This window comes from Saimiri boliviensis, chromosome 14 (genome assembly GCF_048565385.1).
Source record: "Saimiri boliviensis isolate mSaiBol1 chromosome 14, mSaiBol1.pri, whole genome shotgun sequence".
Lineage (NCBI taxonomy): Eukaryota > Metazoa > Chordata > Mammalia > Primates > Cebidae > Saimiri > Saimiri boliviensis.
In genome coordinates this window covers 48815102-48825680 of record NC_133462.1, presented here as the reverse complement: position 1 = coordinate 48825680, position 10579 = coordinate 48815102, and positions in this window count along the sequence as shown.

Sequence of the window (10579 nt, the reverse complement as noted above, 5' to 3'; positions counted from 1 at the left end):
GCAAAACTCCATTTCAAAAAAAAAAAGAAAGAAAAAGAACCCAACCAGGCACCGTGGCTCACATTTATAATCCCAGCATTCTGGGAGGCTGAGGCGGGTGGATCACGAGGTCAAGAGATCGAGACCATCCTAGTTAACAAGGTGAAACCCTATCTCTACTAAAAATACAAAAATTAGCTGGGCATGGTGGTACGTACCTGTAATCCCAGCTACTAGGGAGACTGAGGCAGAAGAATTACCTGAACCCAGGAGGCGGAGGTTGCGGTGAGCCAAGATCGCGCCACTGCACTCCAGTCTGGTTAACAACAGCGAAACTCCATCTCAAAAAAAAATAAAAAGAACCCTCTGGTTAGCAAGGGAAATGTTCTGCTCACTCAACGCGGCACCAAAAAGAACGCCTTCACCTGTGCCTTCCCTGTTCTGGTTCCCGACTCCTGTTACCACACTCACTGTCTGGCCCCCAGGCAGGCCCCCTGCCCTCCTCACCTCCATGGAGACACGCTGTGCCCTCATCTGATTCCTGAAGTGACTGCTGACCCTGCCCCCTCTGCTGAGAAGTGTCCCTTTCTGCCATAGCTCTGGGGGCGAATTCTCTGTGTCTGTGCTTGCAAGAGAGAAGCCAGCTCACTTACTGTTGGACTATTCACACTCACTCCCTCCGAGCTGAGGGACGGGGTGGGGCTGTTTGTAGGCATTTATTTACTCATCTGTACACACCTCGCATCTACCTCTGCTTTATGGCTGTGCAGCTGGTAGGTCTCAAGGGACACTGCGGAGGTGCCAGAGAACCCCAGAAGGAACAAGGAAGCAGAGGCCTGCTCTGCTCTCAGGGCACCAGACTTAAGAAAAGCGTTCTCAGACGGGGCATGGTGGCTCATGTCTGTACTCTCAGCACTTTGGGAGGCCAAAACAGGTGGATCATCTGAAGTCAGGAGTCCAGCCTGATCAACATAGTGAAACCCTGTCTCTACCAAATATACAAAAATTAGCTGGGTGTGGTGGCATATACCCATCTCCCTGGGAGGCTGAGGCAGGAGAATTGCTTCAATCTGGGAAGTGGAGGTTGCAGTGAGCCAAGATCGCATCACTGCACTCCAGCCTGGGCGACAGAGTGACACTGTCTCAAAAAAAAAAATAGAGAGCGGGCATTGTGACTCATACCTGTAATCCCAGCACTCTGGGAGGCCCAGGAGGGTGGATCATGAGATCAGGAGTTCGAAACCAGCCTGGAAAATATGGTGAAACCCCATCTCTACTAAAAATACAAAACTGGCCGGGCGCGGTGGCTCAAGCCTGTAATCCCAGCACTTCGGGAGGCCGAGCCGGGTGGATCACGAAGTCAAGAGATCGAGACCATCCTGGTCAACATGGTGAAACCCCGTCTCTACTAAAAATACAAAAAATTAGCTGGGCATGGTGGCGCGTGCCTGTAATCCCAGCTACTCAGGAGGCTGAGGCAGGAGAATTGCCTGAACCCAGGAGGCGGAGGTTGCGGTGAGCCGAGATCGCGCCATTGCAGTCCAGCCTGGGTAACGAGCGAAACTCCTCCTCAAAAAAAAAAAAAAAAAAAATACAAAACTTAGGCCTGGCATAGTGGCTCACGCCTGTAATCCAAGCACTTTGGAGGCCAAGGCGGGCGGATCACCTGAGGTCGGGAGTTCAAGACCAGCCTGACCAACATGGTGAAACCCCATCTTTGAAAAAATTTTAAAATAAAATACAAAATAAAAATACAAAAATTAGCCAGGCGTGGTGGCAGACTCCTGTAGTCCCAGCTACTGGGGAGGCTGAGGCAGGAGAATCGCTTAAGCCCAGGAGGCAGAGGTTGCAGTGAACCAGATCGCGCCAGTGCACTCCAGCCTGGGCAACAGAGTAAGACTCCGTCTCAAAAAAAAAGAAAGAAAGAAATGAGTTCTCTTACCCATCAGCATTACTAACCCACCTCTTCCAGTAGGGTTTGACCCAAGCAGGGGAACAGAAACTTCCCCTAGTCTGCTCACACATTCTTTGCTTCCAAATACATACTCCTCACTCTTCTCAAAGGTCTTGGGTAGAGTGGGGACAAGGGGCCAAGAAATGTTTCTGTATTTTCTAAGTCTTTCTTTCCTAACTCCAGTCTCTCACAACTTGAACTTCAAAAGGAGGCATTTGCTGCCTTTGTCCTCTGTTTCAGACTTGTCTGGACTGGAGAGGCCTCCAGGGTATAAGTAAATACATGTGGAAGGTGGGCAGGGGCTGCTACCATTAAGGCTTTTTGTGTCATTGCACCATGGTTGTCCCAGCCCTCAAAGCAAAAATATACCTGATTGGAACTGTGTTTCGCACAGGACAATTTTGGCATTTCTTCTTTTTTTTCCCCCCCAAGATGAAGTCTTGCTCTGCCACTCAGGCTGGAGTGCAATGGCTCAATCTCAGCTCACTGCAACCTCCACTTCCTGGGTTCAAGCAATTCTCCTGCCTCAGCCTTCCAAGTAGCTGGGATTACAGGCATGCGCCACCTTGCCCAGCTAATTTTTATATTTTTAGTAGAAATGGTGTTTCACCATATTGACCAGGCTGGTCTCGAACTCCTGACCTTGTGATCCACCTGCATTGGTCTCCCAAAGTGGGGATTATAGGCATGAGCCAGCATGCCCAGCCCAATTTTGGCATTTGGAAGCACAGTAATACAAAAACTACTCTTTTTGTTTTGTTTTGTTTTGTTTGAGGCAGGGTCTTGCTATGTTGCCCAGGCTGATCTTGAACTCAGGCTCAAAGTGATCCTCCCAACTCGGCCTCCCAAAGTGCTGGGATTACAGGCATGAACCACCATGCCCAGCCTCAAAAGCTACTGTTAACACTTTGGTAGGGCAAAGGAGATGAAACACAGGGTGCAGATTACCCTTCCTGTGAGAGGACAGTCTGTTTTCACTGGCTAAGGAGAGAACAGCAGAAAAAAGACTAGCTGCTGATGTTTTTCTCCATGTCCCACCCTATTGTTACTGGAGAGGGGTCCCGATCCAGACCCCAAACGAGGTCTTGGTTCTCGTACATGAAAGAATTCGGGGTGAGTCCATAAAGTGAAAGTAAGTTTATTAAGAAAGTAAAGGAATAGGCCAGGTATGGTGGCTCATGTCTGTAATCCTAACACTTTGGGAAGCCGAGTCAGGCAGATCACCTGAGGTCAAGAGTTCGAGACCAGATTGACCAACATGGAGAAACCTCATCTCTACTAAAAATACAAAATTAGCCAGGCGTGGTGGCGCATGCCTGTAATCCCAGCTACTCAGGAGGCTGAGGCAGGAGAATCACTTGAACCCAGGAGACGGAGGTTGCCGTGAGCCGAGATGGCGACACTACACTCCAGCATGGGCAGCAAGAATGAAACTCCATCTAAAAAAAAGAAAAGAAAGGGCCGGGCGTGGTGGCTCACGCCTATAATCCCAGCACTTTGGGAGGCTGAGGCAGGTGGATCACGAGGTCGAGAGATTGAGACCATCCTGGTCAACATGGTGAAACTCCGTCTCTACTAAAAATACAAAAATTAGCTGGGCATGGTGGCGCGTGCCTGTAATCCCAGCTATTCAGGAGGCTGAGGCAGGAGAATTGCCTGAACCCAGGAGGCGGAGGTTGCGGTGAGCCAAGATCGCGCCATTGCACTCCAGCCTGGGTAACAAGAGCAAAACTCCGTCTCAAAAAAAAAAAAAAAGAATGGCTACACCATAGACAGAGCCACCTCAAGAGCTGCTGGTTGGCTTTTCTTATGATTAATTTCTTGATTATGTGCTAAACAAGGGGTGGATTATTCATGAGTTTTCTGGGAAAGGAGTGAGCAATTCCCAGAACTGAGGGTCCCTCTCCTTTTTAAACCATATGGGATCTGATGTTGCCATGGCATTTGTAAACTGTCATGGCACTGGTGGGAATGTCTTTTAGCATGCTAATGAATTATACTTAGTGTATAATAAGCAGTGAGGATAACCAGAGGTCGCCATCTTGGTTTTGGTGGGATTTGGCTGGCTTCTTTACCACATGCTGCATTTGTTTGTTTGTTTGTTTGTTTGTTTGTTTTGAGACTAAGTCTAGCTCTATCACCCAGGCTGGAGAGCAGCGGTGCGATCTCGGCTCACTGCAACCTCTGCCTCCCGGTTCAAGTGATTCTCATGCCTCAGCCTCCTGACTAGTTGGGACTACAGGTGTGCACCACCACACTGGGCTAATTTTTGTATTTTTCAGCAGAGACAAGGTTTTGCCATACGGCCAGACTGGTCATGAACTCCTGACTTCAGGTGATCCACCTGCATCAGCCTCCCAAAGTGCTGGTATTATAGGTGTGAGCCACCAGGACTGGCTACATGCTGTTTTATCAGCAAGGTCTTTGTGACCTGTATCTTGTGCACCTCCTATCTCATCCTGTGACTGTGATTAAGAATGCCTTAGGGCCGGGCGCAGTGGCTCAAGCCTGTAATCCCAGCACTTTGGGAGGTCGAGGCGGGTGGATCACGAGGTCGAGAGATCGAGACCATCCTGGTCAACAAGGTGAAACCCCGTCTCTACTAAAAATACAAAAAGTTAGCTGGGCATGGTAGTGCGTGCCTGTAATCCCAGCTATTTAGGAGGCTGAGGCAGGAGAATTGCCTGAGCCCAGGAGGCGGAGGTTGCGGTGAGCTGAGATCGCGCCATTGCACTCTAGCCTGGGTAACAAGAGCGAAACTCCGTCTCAAAAAAAAAAAAAAAAGAATGCCTTAACCTCCTAAAAATGCAGCCCAGTAGATCTCAGCTGTGTTTTACCCCTCCCCTATTCAAGATGGAGTTGCTCTGGTTCAAACACCTCTGATACCATCACACACTTATGTCCCAAATTCACAGAAGCAAGAAGCACCTACGAGACCTTTTCAGATGGTCCAATTAACTCCTGTAGTCAAGCGCTGTGCTGAACACCAGAGATGCAATAAGTAAACCACAGTCCCTGCCCTTGGGTTTTAAAAGTCTACTTGGATGACAGACATTTAAGCAAATAACCCCAGTGGCCTGAGAGATGCTCTCACAAAGATGCATGCGGCTGAGCACAGTGGCTCACACCTGTAACCCCAGAACTTTGGAAGGCCAAGGTAGGTGGATCATGAGGTCAGGAGTTCAAGACCAGCCTGGCCAAGATGGTGAAACCCCCATCTCTACTAAAACTAAAAAAATTAGCCAGGTGTGGTGATGGGAGCCTGTAATCCCAGCTACTCTGGAGGCTGAGGCAGGAGAATTGCTTGAACCTGGTAGGCAGAGGTTACAGTGAGCTGAGATCATGCCATTGCACTCCAGATTTAAAAAAAAAAAAAGGCTGGGCGTGGTAGCTCAAGCCTGTAATCCCAGCACTTTGGGAGGCCGAGGCGGGTGGAACACAAGGTCAAGAGATCGAGACCATCCTGGTCAACATGGTGAAACCCCGTCTCTACTAAAAATAAAAAAAATTAGCTGGGCATGGTGGTGCGTGCCTGTAATCCCAGCTACTCAGGAGGCTGAGGCAGGAGAATCGCTTGAACCCAGGAGGCGGAGGTTGCGGTGAGCCAAGATCGCACCATTGCACTCCAGCCTGGGTAACAAGAGCGAAACTCCGCCTGAAAAAAAAAAAAAGACCAAGTGAGGTGGCTCGCACCTGTAATCCTAGTACTTTGGGAGGCCTAGGAGGACAGATCATCTGAGGTAGGCAGTTCAAGACCAGCCTGCCCAACATGGAGAAACGCCATCTCTGCTAAAAATACAAAAGTAGCCAGGAGTGGTGGCGCATGCCTGTAATCCCAGCTACTTGGAGCCTGAGGCAGGAGAATCGCTTGAACCTGAGAGGTGGAGGTTACAGTGAGCTGAGTTCGTGCCATTGCAATCCAGCCTGGGTGACAGAGTAAAAGTCCATCTCAAAAAAAAAAAAAAAAAAATAGCTGCATGTACAGCGTGATGGGGACACAGAAGAGGAGACCCAGCTCTTAGAGGGGGTGGCACTTGGGGAACTTTTTTTTTTTTTTTTTTTTTGAGACAGAGTCTCACTCTGTCGCCAGGCACTAGGCTGGAGTGCAGTGGCACAATCTCGGCTCACGGCAACCTCCGCCTCCCGGGTTCAAGCAATTCTCCTGCCTCAGCCTCCCGAGTAGCTAGGATTACAGGCACACGCCACCACGCACAGCTAATTTTTGTATTTTTGGTAGAGACGAGGTTTCACCATGTTGGCCAGGATGGTCTCGATCTCTTGACCTTGTGATCCACCCGCCTCGGCCTCCCAAAGTGCTGGGATTACAGGCTTGAGCCACCGCGCCCGGCCTGAGGAACATTTTTAAAAATAATAATTTTGGTTTGTTGTTGTTGTTGTTGTTTCAGAGACAGACTGTTGCTCTGTCACCCAGGCTGGAGTGTGGTGGTGCAGTCATAGCTCACAGCAGCCTCCAACTCCTAGGCTTCAACAAACCTCTTGCCTCAGCTGAGACTACAGGTGTTTGCCACCATGCCTGGCTAAATATTTCTTTTAATTTTTTTAGAGCAGGGGTCTTAACATGTTGCCCAGGTGCAATAACTTTTCTGTAAAAATAACACTTGGTCGGGCACGCAGGTTCACGTCTGTAATCCCAGCACTTTGGGAGGCAGAGGCAGGCGGATCATGAGGTCAGGAGATCGAGACCATTCTGGCTAACACGGTGAAACCCCGTCTCTACTAAAAACACAAAAAGTTAGCGGGGCATGGTGGCACCTGTAATCCCAACTACTCAGGAGGCTGAGGCAGGAGAATTGCTTGAACCCGGGAGGCGGAGGTTTCAGCGAACCAAGATGGTGCCACTGCACTCCAGCCTGGGCGACAAAGTGAGATTCTGTCTCAAAAAAAAAAGACACTCGGCCAGGTGTGGTGGCTCATGCCTGTAATCTCAACACTTTGGAAGGCTGAGGCGAGCGGATCACTTGAGTTCAGGAGTTTGAGACCAGCCTGGCCAACATAGTGAAACCCCGTCTCTACTAAAAGTACAAAACATTAACTGGATGTGGTTCCACATCCCAGCTACTTGGGAGGCTCAGGCATGAAAGTTGCTTTAACCTTGGAGGCGGAGGTTGCAGTGAACCGAGATCATGCCACTGTACTCCAGCCTGTTCGACAGACTGAGACTCTGTCTCAAAAAAAAAAAAAAAAAAAAATTAACTAAATTAAATTAAGGAATTCAGTGGGTCACGGTGGCTTATGCCTGTAATCCCAGAACTTTGAGAGGCTGAAGTTATCAGAGGCATTTGAACCAGAGCAATTTCATCTTTACTAGGGCCTGGGTAAAATGAGGCTGAGCCCTACTGGGCTACATTCCGAGACAGTTAAGGCATTCTTTTTTTAAAAAAGATGGGGTTTCTCCATGATGGCCAGTCTGATCTTGAACTCCTGACCTCAGGTGATCCACCCACCTCAGCCTCCCAAAGTGCTAGGATTACAGACATGAGCCACCACTCTCAGCTAAGGCATTCTTTTATATCTATATCTATATATCTATATCTTTCATTTTAGGTTCTGGGGTACATGTGAAGAACATGCAGGATTGTTGCATAGGTATATTCATGGCAATGTGGTTTGCTGCCTCCGTCCCCATCACCTATATCCGGCATTTCTCCCCATGTTAGCCCTCCCCAACTCCCTACCCCACGCTGTCCGCCCCCTAGTCCCCCACCACAGACCTCAGTGTGTGATGCTCCCCTCCCTGTGTCCATGTGTTCTCACTGTTCAACACCCACCTATGAGTGAGAACATGCACTGTTTGATTTTCTGTTCTTGTGTCAGTTTGCTGAGAATGATGGTTTCCAGGTTCACCCATGTCCCTACAAAGGACACGAACTCATCATTTTTTGTTTTTAGTTTTTGAGATGGAGTTTCGCTCTTGTCACCCAGGCTGGAGTGCAATGGCATGATCTCGGCTCACCACAACCTCCGCCTCCTGGGTTCAGGCAATTCTCCAGCTTCAGCCTCCTGAGTAGCTGGGATTACAGGCACGCACCACCTTGCCCAGGTAATTTTTTTGTGTTTTTAGTAGAGACGGGGTTTCACCATGTTGACCAGGATGGTCTCGATCTCTTGACCTCGTGATCCACCCACCTCGGCCTCCCAAAGTGCTGGGATTACAGGCGTGAGCCACCGCGCCTGACCATCTCCAGATCGCCATTCTAACTGAGGTGGTATCTCAATGTCAGGTAAGTCATTCTTAGTCACAGGATGAGATAGGAGTTAGGCACCAGATACAGGTCATAAAGATCTTGCTGATAAAGCAGGCTGCAGTAAAGAATCCAGTCAAAACCCACCAAAACCAAGATGGCAACAAGAGTGACCTCTGGTCATCCTCACTGCTACACTCTCATCAGCACCATGACAGTTTAGAAGAACAAAGTCACCCTGTATAGTCTAAAAGGGGAGGCATGAATAATCCACCCCTTGTTTAGCATATAATCAAGAAATAACCATAAAAATGGGCAACCAGCAGCCCTCGGGGCTGCTCTGTCTATGGAGTAGCCTTTCTCTCATTCCTTCACTTTCCCAATAAACTTGCTTTCACTTTACTCTGTGGCCTCACCCTGAATACTTTCTTGTGCAAGATCCAAGAACCCTCTCTTGGGGTCTGCATTGGGACCCCTCTGGTGTAACACCTCTCTGGCAACCACTGAAGGGACTGTCGTGTGGAAACTCCCAACCCAAAGGCTAGTGTTGGGGTCTGGTAAGAATCATATGTGGCCAGGTGCGATGGCTCATGCCTGTGATCACAACACTTTGGGAGGCCGAGGAGGGTGGATCATGAGGTCAGGAGTTCAAGACCAGACTGCCCAACACAGTGAAACTCCGTCTCTACTAAAAAATACAAAAATTAGCTGGGTGTGGTGGCTAGTGCTTGTAATCTACTTGGGAGGCTGAGGCAGGAGAAGTGCTTGAATTGAGACCCAGAAGGCGGAGGTTGCAGTGAGCCGAGATCACGCCACTGTACTCCAGCCTGGGCTACAGAGGGAGACTCTATCTCAAAAAAAAAAAAAAAAAAAAAAAAAAAAAAAAAGAATCATATGCAGCATCCAACCGCAGAAAGTGGTTAAAACACTAGAGCAGGCTGGGTGCAGTGGCTCCTGTCCGGTCTCCATATGCAAGCCTGGAGCCTGAAAGTCTGAAGTCCTGCTTGCCTCGGCTGATGTGTCCCACCACCACCACCCCCACCCCGCCTCCCCTCCCCGTCCGCCATTGTCCCTGACAGCTTCTCCAGGCAAGCCCCTCACCCAGCCCTGCCATCTTAACTGTTCTTACAATAATGTGAATACCTCTCACCCAAGCCTGCCGTTGTAACTGAACCTGTGGTCATGTATACTCCTTTGCCCCTACCCCCCACCACCGTAACTGAACTCCTCACTCTGCAACACCCCACCCCCCAAAAAACTACTCAAACCTATAAAACCACTGCCCTTTGCCAACGCCCTTTTCGGCCCTAGCCCACCTGCACCCAGGTGAATAAACAGCCGTGCTGCTCATACAAAGCCCATTTGGAAGGTCACTTCATTCAAAGCATGCGTTTTTCAACATCTCCGCCTGTAATCCCAGAACTTTGGGAGGCCGAGGTGGGCATATCACTTGAGCCCAGGAGTTTGGACCAGCCTGGCTAACATGTTGAAACCTTGTTTCTACTAAAAATGCAAAAAATTAGCCATGTATGGTGGTGAGTCCCTGTAGTCCCAGCTACTTGGGAGCCTGAGGCAAGAGAATGGCTTGAGCCCAGGAGGCAGAGGTTGTAGTGAGCAAGAGCATGCCGCTGCACTCCAGCCTGGGCAATGGGAGTGAAACGCTGTATCAGAAAACAGCAACATCAACAACACTATAGCATGTGGATTTAAAACATGCACCCCATTTCCCAGGAATGAATGTTGCTTTTTTCTGCTATGACAATGAATCATTTCAGCTACCTACTTTTTGTTTTGTTAGTTTCATTGAATTTTGCCCCATGGGGAAGGAAGGGAGAGCAGGATGAGGGGCACAGCTGGGGGTTGGAAACATGGCACTGGCCTGCAGCCCGGGGTAGGTAACTTAGGCAGCTACTCCTGAGGTGGTGATTTCCCTCGGATGTGGGGGAAGGACAGAATCGGACAGTCAGAGGGAAGATCAGATAAGTGAGGCCCTGAAATGATCACGTGCAATGGAAAAGTTCTTTCAAAAACACCTTTTTTTTTTTTTTTAAGTAGCAGTCACGGTTCTGAGGTTTGGTTCCATGCGCCCTCACTGCTTTCCAAGTTCCTGGTTCACACACAGTCCCGTCAGCATGACAAATCCTGTGAGTAATCCTAGTTCCTACTCAGACCTGATCCAAAGAAGTGGGCAGAGACCCAGGGTCCAGCTCCAGAACCAGCTACCTCTGAGCCATTTCTGCTTCCTACAAGGTGAAGCTCCTGGGAGGGAAGGGGCCCAAGGACCTGGAATGATAAAGCTCCCTGGAAAGCCGGCCAGGGCTAGTCTGCAGTCCCTGGGGACTCCGTGAGAGTCTAGACCCGGACAGGCCAGGGGTTGCCAGCTCAGGACAGCTGAGGACCTCAGTGTCCACTGGGAAGAGAAGGGAGGGAAGCATGCGTGCTG